Consider the following 12,647-nt stretch of genomic DNA (forward strand, 5'->3'; position numbering starts at 1 on the left):
TAGCCTGTTGCCATGGAGAATGAACAGACACAGCCTCTTGACTCCAGGGCAGGATCAAGCAGGAGAGGCAGACAAGGCTGTGAAATTAAAAACACCTATTTTAAAGCAAATGGTCTTGATAATTAGCAAAAAACGTGGCATAGGGAAATAATATAACCATATGGCAGGAAGTGGTTTTCAAGGTGAACTACAAAGCTGTTTTAAATAAATGAATAAACTGCTGGAGCTGCTGGGTCACCCACAGAATCATATATGCAGGATTAAACGTGATTTGAAAAATACACTGAATAATAGCAATTAGCTCTTTCACTTTTCCTACCTACAGCCTGCATCTGTGTCTGTTCTTATTTTCAAGGGCTTGTTTCAAGCAATTAATGCTTGCACCTATTTGCAGTTACCAGAGGGCCATCAAATTCAGGTATTTTCAAAAGCCTTGCAGTTTATCCTGAAGCTAGAACCAAGCTTATGGGACATAAAACCTTTTATTTATTATTCAGTATCACCACACAATCCTGGTCAGGTCATCAGACATTAATAATCATTCCTCAATCTGTGCATCCTTGTTATGACTTCCATGACAAAGTGACTTTGGAGGGAATTTGCCCTCCACATACCATGTGCCCGATCCTGTGCTACACCTCTGAAGAAGCACAGCTCAGAGAGAGTCAAAAGGTAACCCTGGTTTATCAGTGGGAGGCTGATAGCACATCCACACTTGGCTGGTGGACAAGAGCCTTGCATGCTCCCTTCCCAGCTTGTCTGGAGCACAGGACATCAAAATATTCCATCCCTTTTAAGATACTTTAGGCCTGCTCATATTTAAAAGGGCTGCAGCAAGGAAACTCGCTCATCACCTTTTTGATGATGAGCCCAGCCAGGACAAATCTGAGCAAGACTGTCTAACAATTTCCAGTGAGCATGTGGCCAAAGTGCATCAAATTCATAACAGCTTAAAATACTTGAAATAAACTGTACCTGATGACTCAGTTTCAAAAATGTGCTGTACATTCTTTTAAAGGGAAGGGACAGATGAACTTTCACTTCAAACCTCCCATCCACTCCAGAGAAAAATCCAACCTTTTCTCCTATTCCGTGAAGACACAAGTTGTCAGCCACAATTATTTGGCCTTCCACAGCAGTTAATGACCCACATGAAACAAACTCTCAGGGTCTCAGATCAGACCCTTGTAACACAGCTAGTTGGTTACATTAAAAACCAGTCACATTCTCAGCCCACAGCAGCACAACTTGAGCTGGCTATTGACAAGTTACCTTCTGTTTTCCACCATGACCAAGAAACTCCCATAAAGTGAGGAGAGTTGGACAGAAATCTTGAGAAAAGAAGGAGTTGTGGGAAAATGCACAATTAAAATTAGTATTCCCTGTTTCCACAGTTTTTCCCAGCTTTGGAACATTTGCTGCTGTAGCTGAAGTCACACTGCTTAAGATGTTTGGCTTCCATTAAAAATAAACTCCAAGTCCAAGTCTGCATGAAGATAAGCATAAACTTGCAAATGTGGTTCACCCTGAAGGACACCAATTCCTTAAAAACGCTGGGGTGGGGGCAGCACATGTGGGCTAATTTTTAGTTTTTGAACAGCCAAGGCCAACAGCAGTATCTGCCCAACTTCTTCGCTCATGCACCCCATTTCTTTCCAAACCCTGCAGCGAGAGGAGCTGTGAAACACCTCAGGACACATCAATTGCACTGGAAGGTTCTACACACCCTTGGCTTCCTCACTGCCCAGTACCTTTCCTGGCATGCCAAAAGTTTCCTTCTGCTCGAACCATAGTCCTGCAATACCACTGAAATGCAAATGGCTTTGCCAGAAACTGCTTCTGCCCTCACAGGCACCTGGCACACAGAGGGCTGCAGGTAGCTTGTTTCTCCTCACCCCGTAGTTCTACTTGTGTTTAATTTTGACTTGAAGAGATTTAAGACTATTATAAAGGCTGACCAAGCATCTCCCTTTGAAAGGGAGCTGCATTTTCCTCTCCATCCACACAAGCCAAGATAACCATGCAGAGGAAGACTTCTGCCCAGGGACACTCCCAGTCCGACAGAGACAGAGTTTAGGGGCACCTCCGTTAAAACTCAAGCCAGTGGCCATTTGGCATATGAAGGAAGATGCTAACCATGCTCAGGAGAAATTATTTTCATATCACAGTATACTGGGTCACAAGCCAAAAATAAGATTTTAAAAAACCGACAACATAAAAATACCCACAAAACAATGACAACAAAAACACACACAACAACAACCAAAAAACCCCCACTTAAAGAACAACCAAAACCAAACAAAAAACCCCCACACCATCCCTCACACTGCTCCTTTCAGCAGCATCACACTGAACCATACACACAATAGAGGGGCCAAGCAGCCTGCCCAGGCTGTCCACAGCTGCTCATTCCCATCACCCGTGCCACCCTGCCAGCTCCCTGCAATTCCCTCCCGCACCCCCAGCAAACATCCCCAGGACCGCCTTCACCCACCCACAAACTTCGCCCGACATCTATGCTCCCGGGACCCCTGCAAGCCCCACAACCCGGACAGAAGGCTTCCCAAACAAGCGGAGGTCTCAGCCGCCAGCCTTGCCGGCTATTTTCCCCCGGCGGTGTGGCTGCCCGGGCTCCCAGCGGGAATTTCCAGCCCCGAACCTCGGCGGCTCGAGGAGCGTGTGGCGCACGTGCGCTCCCGCCGCTGTCAACAACTTCCAGCCGCTGTCCCAATGGGCAAACACGGGGGGCAGGGGGCTGCCTACCAGCCTGGCAGCAAGCTGGCTTGGGAAAGGACGCTCGTAAGCAGGACAATGCTTTAACAAAAATAAAGATCACCTTAATATTATCCTTAACAGCCAGAAAGGTCAGGACGTGGAGGTCCATAAGGGGGGAGGGGAGGGAGATAGGTAAGAGATGGGTTAGGGGAGGGGAAGGAGGGGGGTGGCAACGCACAAACCCCCACAGTTTTAACTGTTTGACTGCCGTGAAAAATGAAATAACATGAAGGAACTGGAGACTAACGAGAGGGATAGACCTCCACGCGCGGGGACTGCCCGAGCCCCCGCCCGCCCTTCACACGCGGGAAGCGGCGGAGGGACCCGAGGGAGGGAGGGTGTGGAAAGCAAATAACACCCCCAGCAAAGGCCGCACACAGCGGGGTCACACAACACACACACACCCCCACCCCCGCCGCCGCTTACCTGAGCGGGCCGGCGGCCCTCAGGGTCCCATGGCAGCCCCGTCCCGCCCCGCCCCGCCCCGTCCCGCGGCGGGCATAGGAGCTCCCGAGTCTTTGTTGCGCGGAGGGGAACGGGAACGGGAGCGGGTCCTGTCAGCTCATGTGACGCGGCGGGCTCGGTCTCCGCTGCCCCTCCTTGCTGCTCTCCCCTGCCCGCCCTCCGCCGGCGCTCAGCGCAGGCCCCGCAGCCGGGCGCGGGTCTCAGGCCCGACTGGCGGCTGGCAGAGCGGCGGCGGCGGGGAAGGAGGAGCCGGCGGCGGGGCGGGCTCGGCGGCGGGGCCGGGCTCGGAGGGCTCTGGCAGCGGAGCGCTGCCTGCCTGGAGCGGGAGGCGGCGGGGCTGGGAGGGCCGTCCTGCCCGCCGCGCCAGACCCCCGCTCTGGGAGTGGTAACGCGGAGCCCCGAGCAGGGAGCTTGTTCCCCTCCTGGGGCTGCTGCCGGTGCGCTTGGGGCCCTGATGCACAGGCCCGGGCCTGCCGCAGCAGCCAGGAAAGTAAATAAAAACGTAATTATGTGCTTTCTAGTTGGGGCTCGCAATGAAAGAGCGGAAAACCTCTCGTTTTCTCGATAAGAGATCTGAGAAATAGCAGTAGTGGATCAAATCAGCATCCTGCCTTTGAGAGTTCTGAACAGACAAACCCTAGTAGTCGGCTACAAGAAACAGACCCTGACGCTGCCCCAGAAGACTCCCCCCATGACCATGATCCTGTGATCAGGCCAGGCACTTCCCAATAGCTAGGGTCTTCGTATTTAACAGCTCCCAAAGGGTTTGGATTTTTTTTTAATACATTCGGTATTTTTGGTCTTGAACCATTTGAAATTCTTGTGTCTGCTCCAGCATGCAGAAAGCATTCAGCTTTCTTCTTCAGATAGCATTTAGTAATTTCCTTTTGTTTGCCAAACTCTAAGTAGGGGGCAGAGAGAGATTACCTTCCTGCAGATCTTTAAAACCCCAATATGCCATTTTTCTTTACAATCCAAGAATGAAAAACAACACCACCAAGCTGGGCCTTGTAGAGGAAACACAGGTGACATTTCTATCAAAAATGCAGACAGCTCAGAAAAGCTCAGACTCCTCATCATATACAACCACCAATCCAATGAGCAGCTTCCCTGCCATGCCAACATTGCTCTTCCATGGGCATCAGCTTCCTAGACACCACAGCCGACATTAAAAATACCTCCCCCCCCCACAAGCCAGCACCTATGTGAGAACCTACAGCCCATCAAACTTGCCCTATAAAGAAGATGCATTAATACCAGCAGCCATTCACAACACAACAAAAGGCTGTGAGACTCAGCCAGTCCTGCAGACACTGTTACTCCTGCTCTGAGGGGAACACCGGTGATCTGCTTTATACACGAAGGTCGCTCTTCTATAAAATATATACAAATTTACTACAATAAAGATATGACAGCAAACCCAGCAATTTTGGAAAATAACTTTTCAAGGAATGAAGGTTTATTTGGTGTTTGTCTAATGCTACCAAAATTAACAGGGCCTGGCAAAGTTTCTAACCACATTAGCTTTCTGCCAATCTGTTTTTCTGCTTTTTATTTTAGCCTCTGCTGTAGCATTCTCCCCTGCAACCACGTGCTCCTGCTGATGATAATACTCCATGCTAAAATTCACATAAAATAATATCTTAAACTACTGGCTCTGAAAGAGTGTTTTTTCCCCCATGTCCCTCCTCCTAACCTTCAGGCTCTCCCTTTTGCAACTCATTACAGGAAGCAAATCCACAGAGGCAAACATAAAAAATAGAACCAGATACCACCAGAGCATCAAATATGAAATACATCAGTACCACTCCACAGACAGCATAATCAATGCCCTTCCTGCCATAGCAAACCTGCTGAAATTCTTTGTTTCTGCATGTACTTGTCCCAAATCTCTACAGTTCATCATTTCATCCAGCACATGAGATACCCCTACAGAAACCATGTGAATGAAACTAAATAATTGCTGTCTCACAAGCACATAGTCAGATAGTAAAGGACATTAAGAGAGTATTTGTCAGACAGCAACGACATGAACACCTCAATCCTTACCCCAGAGGAGACCAAAACCTTCCCAAAAGCTAAAGCTTGGCATTAAAACTTATAATCCCTTGATACTAAAGCTATGGATTTAAGGGAGATGTTGCCTGCCTAGTCTGTTACGGCCTCCCTGCTGACCTCTCCTTTGTCACTGCACAAACAGCCCTCTTTTGCTAGAGGTCCATGAGAAAACCAGCACCTGTCAGTCACTGCTGTTTACACCCCTTTCCACTTCATAGGTGCTCCTTTTATTTTTTTCTCAAGTGGTCCAATTGATTAATATAATTAGATTAAGCTAAGAGCAATTGCATCTAACCTGTAGTTAGCTTGAATATTGCTGCTTTCTGTCAGATCTGATAAAAAGACCCTGAGCCAAATAGCTTGTTTGCTTTTTCTAGCTCTATCAGTTGATCTAATACAAGATATTACCTTTCACCACAAACCTTGCTTCCCTAGGATCTTTAGACCGTCATGGCTACAATACCATTTTAATGTTTTGCCTTAACCGATTCTTCCATATTCTCTTATCTATGAAGTAGAATATGATAAAATGTATTCCCTTCTGTATCAGTTCTTACACTGCTTTCATAAACATAATATCCAAGTACCTTCCAAGACTGCATTAGCTGATCTGACTACCATCTGTCATACAAAGGGATTTGGTTTTCTTTCTTTCTTTTTTTTTTTCCTTTTTTTTTTTTTTTTTTTTTTTAAATGATGCAGAGAGCAAAGTTTTGGTTTCATGATGGTTTCATCCCCTTTCCTCTATTTATGTTGCTCTGTGTTTATACCATAGAAAATGAGGACAATGGCAGTTTATGTGACAGATAGACCTTATTTCCCAAGGAAGCTAATTTCAGAGTGTTGCACCACCCACAGAAACAGTCTCCCGCACAAAGCAACATTTTACTATGTCATTCCCCACCAAAGAAAAGCTAATCCATATTCTTGACATTTGGGACAGAAACTTCCTAAGGAAAGAACAGCATTTTCCTTTTCCAGAAAAAGAGTTTCAACCTGTGATCCTCAGTATGGGACGTTCAAACAGATTGTGGCAGATTATTAACATACAGGCCAGCACTCTATACAGTTAAAAATAGGAAAATCTGGAAACCAAAGACAGTAACACGCCTTTTAATTGCTGAGGCAGATTATCATAGGACAGCTTGGAAGGGAAATGGCGGAGACAGACTATTTCATGCTTAAAAAATAAAGGGAATTTACTTATGTGTAAGGAATCACACTGCTGTTCCCCAACGAGGAACCCTGAATGATCCCACATGTCTACAAAGGCAGTAGGTACAACATACAAGCTACTGAATAACAGAAACCGAGGTGAAGAGAGGAATCATCTGTGCTCAGGCACTGAAAGCAGAAATGCCAGAAGACCTCGGGGAGATAGTAGACAGCAGATTTAATATGTTTTTGCAATGTGATATGGCAGCAAAAATCATGCAGTTAATTTAATTTGGGGTTGTAAAGGCAGAGACCTCTTCTCAGAGATACAGGCAATAGTCCCATTTTTTAATATAGTAGTGAGACCGCAGTTCGAAGACATGTTTAGTTCTGGACAACACGGTGCTAGCTAGATGTCAACAACTTGGAGGGAAATAAAAAAAGAGGAACATAAAAAGCTGGAAGGGATTACAGCATGTGTAGGTTGGCCAAATAACAACTGTGAAGAGCATCACGGGAATTGCAGATGAGAACTTCAGGGGCGCAGAAGCACCAGGGAGTGAGAAAGACTGTTTAGGGTTGTCTGAGTGAGTATAAACGGTATAAATATAAAGTAAATTAAGTAAAGGAAACATTAATCTGCAAGACTGCAAGATAGCATCCCACAGGAGCTACCATCACCTGATTCACACAAGACTATGGAGCAAAGCACACAAGAAATCACTAAAGAAACCCTGACTGCAGGAAAGGATTACATGAGGACAATATGCCTTTGGGACCATTTAACTGCTCACTGACTGGGACATCTGAAGAGCAATAGATCTCAGCCCACTACATGGAAATCTCCCTCCTCCACACCATTGCTGGAGGCACTTGTAGACCAAAATAACCATATGGGTAACCATGGATGGAGTCTTGTATTCAGAGGGGCTGCAGGGGGGAAGGTCTATTGTCAGAATTTCCCCCTTTTTATCACTATGATTTCCTTGAGATGTCACTGTCTCACCATCTGGAAAAAAAAAGCCAGCAGTGATGTTTTAATATACATTCATTTGGATTACACAGACCTTTGAATAGATGTTTTGGACAGCCCTAACCTCTTCCGAGGTCTGTGGCAGATATAGCAGTTAATTAGAACAAAAAAAAAAATCTTTACTATTCCATAATTAGAGGGATGAGACCAAGATAAGATGTAACACAGGAAAGCTTTCACCCATAACACCTTTACATCACATTGTGCCATCATATATTCTACCCTGCCTGTCATACAGAAAAGGACACCCGACAGTATAATATGTTACTTCAAAGCAAGGGCTGATACACCATGTCACTGCTCAGTCCAGATGTGCCACACACTCATTGCTGGGGGGAAATAAAAATAGGAAAAAAAAAAAAAAAAAGAAAGCCCAAACAATTTTATAAATGTTCTATAGGGAGTCTGAATGGTTTTTTTTGTTTTTTTTTTTTTAATTTGGTCTATATTTTTTTAACACCACCCTTTAGGGAGGCATGTGCTGCAATCATTATCAGTTCATCCATACACAAAGCACACAAAGGTATAGTCCCCCTCAAGTGTTGACCTTAAATTGTCTTTCTCTACATAGAAATGTCATGATCTTCATGAAGAAAACCTTTCTGCTTATTTATGTAATTAAAAAACATGGTCTAACACACACAAATATACAGCAAATGCAAGTGGTACTAATATTTGACATAATCTTGTAAGGAATTGCTGAAGCATATGCTAAAATGAATTCATCACCCCCCCCTAGTTTATCACAAACCTGTGACTGTTTTGTTTGCACTCTGCTTAATGGTCCATCTTTCTCAGGACAACATATGTTACAAATCTCTGTAATTTCATGCTCTTACCTTGCAGACCATGCCTAAAGAAAAGGAAAAAAATAAGAAAAATGAAGCATTTTCTCCTTTCTTTTAAATGTAGCTCTCGTCTAAGTGCTCGGACAGGCACTGTCAGCTCTGAAAATTCAAGATTAATCAAGCAATTAAGAATTGATATCTAGTGACTTATAATAACTGGAAATGAGAGATGCTGGATTTATTTTTGCTCAGCAAGAACCCAAAATAGCTAACCTGATTTTTATGGACAGCAAGATTTTAAATATTTGGGGAGAACAGTTACAATTTCTTCTATTAAAGTGGTTCCTTCAGAACCTCCATCTACCTTCTGCACATTCTTTAGCAAAAGGCCAGTCTGTATAGAGGGCCATGCTGGAAGAGCAGCTTATTTCAGATTCACACCCTGCCTTTACATGAATGAGTCTGAAAGTGTACAGAAATCCTAAGAGCAGGAGTCAAGATGAAGTTTTGCTTTCTCTCCGCCATGTGCCAGCACAGCATTGCACTGCTTGAATAAACAACCCAACTGAGCTGGAATTACATCACTTCAAAACTGTGGTTTCCTTTAGACATTAAAAAGAATGGCAAGAATTTCCATTCACATAATTATCAGCATTATCACCTCTCCTCACACCTCCTCCTCCAGCATCTAACTGTTGTTATGGTAGGGACTTCCCTGCCTCCCTTCCTTGGGAGTGGAGAGAGCCTTTGCAACTCAGCTGCAGTCATTTGCTTTCCTCTCCATGAGCTCAGGAACTTCTTTAGCAATCAGAAAGACTTCATGGGTCGGATGAGCAATAACTCAGCACATTCCCTCTGTAAACATTTATTTGGAGAATTGGGGCATATGTATTTGGACTCTCTATGGTAATTTGAATCTCAGCTTTCCTTATTGCCAAAATGGTGGATGCCTCTGTAAAAGAGAGGAGTAACTTCTGCCGCTTTGCTACCTCAGCTAGGCAGATGCAAGTGTTATTGATACCTGCATGAGAAATCAAAAATGAAAAGCGAAGTGCTCCAGAACCCAGTGCTGGTGACTCAGGAAGAAACTTTCTTTTTCCCAAAACTGTAAGTAGCTCAGCAGCTCTTACTTACCCTGCTACTGGCTTCTTCCTGGACAACCTGATAGAATTAAGAGCACAGAAACCTGAATTCTGTTCCTAGCTTCACCTCTGATTCTCTGCATCAGTCTTGGAAAAGTTATTTAAGCTCCTAAGCCTCCATTTTTTCCATGCATGAGGCTGAAATGACATACTGAGCCTTGCAAGAACTTCTGAAACCTCTGATTTTAATAGCACATGTCAGTGCCAAAAGCACCATTATGGGCATTACAGCACTAATTCTCTCACAAGAGAGGGAAGCTCACTGTGCCACAGGTATTTTGGTTACAATTATTACCCCTGGAAGTGCTCAGATATCATTGCACAAAATTGTAGGCAGATGAATCTTTCAGATGGGATAGAAACCAGAGGCCCTGACAGGTTATTAAAAGACATAACGTTTTGAAGAAGCCCATATGTTAGCTTTTTCATGTTCACCCTGTTCCAATTTGGATAATTACATTCTAACTCCTTAAAGCAGGGTGGCTGACCTACCTGGCCCTACCAGCTGTATATCCAAATCTTCATGTGGCCCAGAGCGATACAATACAATGCACATATTTCAAAAAGCTGAAGAAAAAGAGGAGCTCTAGGAGATGCTCATCAGCTAGTGAGAAAGATTTCCTCCTGGAACCGGAGCCCTCCCCTCCTGCTGAAACAGTCCTCCCCTCAGAAGCAGCTTCTCCTCTGTGTCACTTCCCACAGGAGCCTGCCTGCTATTGTCAGGGCACCATCACACTTTGTCCCCAGGCAGCTGTGTAGTGGCAGCTCTGTGATGCACAGATGCTGTGAACATTGAAGATTCACAGCTCGCAACACATTCCAGCAGTTTACAGGCCTAGTTATTAACAGTGAAGGACCTAGTGACATACTAGTTACTAATAGTAATCTGCATTTCTGCTCTATCGTTAAGAAAGAAAAACATTTCATCCCTCACAGTAAGTAGAGCCTGGCTTGCCCGAGAATCAAGCAAGAGAAGGCACTGAAGGTTCACTTTCTTCTCTTCTCTTGGAGATCACTAGTGCTGTCTGAGCTGCTCCTTTTTCCTGTACAAACTCTCAACAGTAATTCACTGTGCATTGCAAATCTTCACCACCACAGAATCCCAAACCACAGGAAGAGCAATATCTGAGCCTTCATCAATTTCCTGACAAAGAAGAGAAGCAGCATATGGTGCAAAGGATTTTTTTTTCACCACAGACACACAGTAAATTTTCCCAAACCCAAGATAAGATGCCATTTCCAAATGGTGAAAGAAAGCGGTGGCAATTTCAAGCAGCCCCAAACAGCTGGCTAATTTTGCATTTCAGATGCCACTCTGACCCAGTGATGGTGTCAGCAGCAGCTCTCTTGTCCCTTGCGTGGGCCAAGACATTGGTATCTGATGAAGCAATTGCTCCAGACATCATGGATGCAAACGAGGGGAGCCTGTCCTGTCCCCATCTCTTCACAGGTGCTGGTGGCACCTGGGCCATGGTGCAGACCTTTGAGGTGTGTCAGAGTCACCAGCCCCAGGGGTAGATGACAGTCACAGCCAGGGATGTTCTGCATGGCTGTAGCTGCCCACCTCTGGGGAGTCTGTGGTCTGGGGGTCACCAAAGAAGTTGGCGGGGGCATATGGGCACGCAGGGGACAGGAGAGAGAGCAGAGAGGACCTAGGGCACCATCTGGTGGCTTCACTCACTGCCTTCCCTAAATCCTTGTCTCAGGGGGTCATAATATAGCATAGCCAAGGGCTGAAAGAACACCAAGTCTTACCAAGAGCCAGCCCAGCTGAAACAAGAGACCCCTGCCCTTGGCCCAGACTCGCACATCTGTAGGGCACTGCTGGGTAGGACAGCAGTGCAAACTAGAGCCATAGTAACCATTTTTCTTGGGTGCTGTTCAGTCAAGCGCTTCCCTTGATAAAGAACCAGCCCCAGCTGGGTATTTAGAGATAATTCGCAGTAGAGACACCCCTGAGAAGGCTAAGGAAGAGAAGACAGTAGTGATGAAGGTGAACACTTTGGACATGTGTTTCACTAGCGTTATCCACTACTGTAAGGTCTTGTCTGCAGATAAAGGCAAAATATAGTTTGCCCTGCTTCGTGTGACAAAACTGTACCCATGCAAGAGCTTGTCCTCTGCAGAAAAAGATCAAATCAACAAACCTCTCAAGTGCACCCTGGTTTTTGCCTTATCAAATGAGGATTTGCTGTAAAGGATTTATGAAGGAGTCCATTTAAAGGGAATAGATGACCTCAGTGTCACCAACGCCTTTTGTAGCAATGCACTCTCAGGACCAAAGGCTCATGTCCGGTCAAGAGAGCAAAGGATCCTAGTCCTAACACAGCACCTCCTTTAGAGGAAGGCAGGCAGTGCATTTCCACCTCATACCATTGCTTACTTTGATACCAGGTCTCCGCTTCCCTGAAATCCTGGCAATAGAAAAGGATAATTCAACACCAGGGAACCAAAGGTTATACCACTATAACCAGGGAGCCTTCTCTGTGCATAACAGCACCATGCTGGGGGAAGCAAGTGGAGCTGAGGCCCTTAGAGACACAGTCTTTAAGAGGAATCCATTCTCACCATTCAGTTTAAAGCAAAATGTATAGGGTGAACACAATAAACCAGTCACCGCTTCTCATATTTGTGGAGCTGGTGAAACTGATCCATAATTTCTTTTTTTGTTTTGTTTTCCCAATTGCCTAACACTTAGAAATGAATACGTTTCCTCTTGCTAGCAACACTCATTTTTTGCACCTATTCTCATGGGCCACAGAGCCAGGTAAGACAAAAAGACCAAATGACAACAAGATCAAATGACTGCCTTTTCCCTGAACAAATCTCTGCCACAAAGTAGCTATACCAATATTATATAAATTATATTCCATAGTCTTTCCTACCTGTGCCTTCAGGCATTTCCTCATAGCACCCTGGAAAACTCCATACCATTTAAAAACATCCCTGCTCTCACAGCCTTCTGCTTTATGCTTTTCTCTCTCACACACACGCTGTTGCTGCCACAGCTGCCCATGCTGCATGATGCTAAAGAAGTGATTTTAGATTGTGGCTTCATATTTTAAACTTCCTATTTCTTGTGCAGCAGCCTTTTAGCCTTCCTCACAGGGCCAACTCAAAAGCCATTGAAATCAACACAGTGACCCCCATCCCGATTTTGATAGTTTGGCACAGAGCCCAAATCCCCACATTTGCTAGTGTTTCTTAGAATATTTTTACTTTTTCACTTAA

The 12,647-nt window shown here is 45.0% G+C and overlaps 1 protein-coding gene across 3 annotated transcripts in view; it reads right to left on the bottom strand.

The window, feature by feature from the left end:
* Positions 1-3,486, bottom strand: part of TCF20 (transcription factor 20) — a 130,222-nt gene extending 126,736 nt beyond the window's left edge. For 2 of the 3 annotated variants that reach the window (XM_086887526.1, XM_086887512.1), the window contains exon 1: positions 3,202-3,486. The gene's annotated coding sequence lies outside the window, so the exon portion shown is untranslated. The remainder of the gene's footprint in view (positions 1-3,201) is intronic. The other variant, XM_086887517.1, reaches the window with a different exon arrangement.
* Between the last annotated feature and the right edge of the window lie 9,161 nt (positions 3,487-12,647).

Source organism: Cyanistes caeruleus, chromosome 4, assembly GCF_971803275.1.
Source record: "Cyanistes caeruleus chromosome 4, bCyaCae1.hap1.1, whole genome shotgun sequence".
Classification (NCBI taxonomy): domain Eukaryota; kingdom Metazoa; phylum Chordata; class Aves; order Passeriformes; family Paridae; genus Cyanistes; species Cyanistes caeruleus.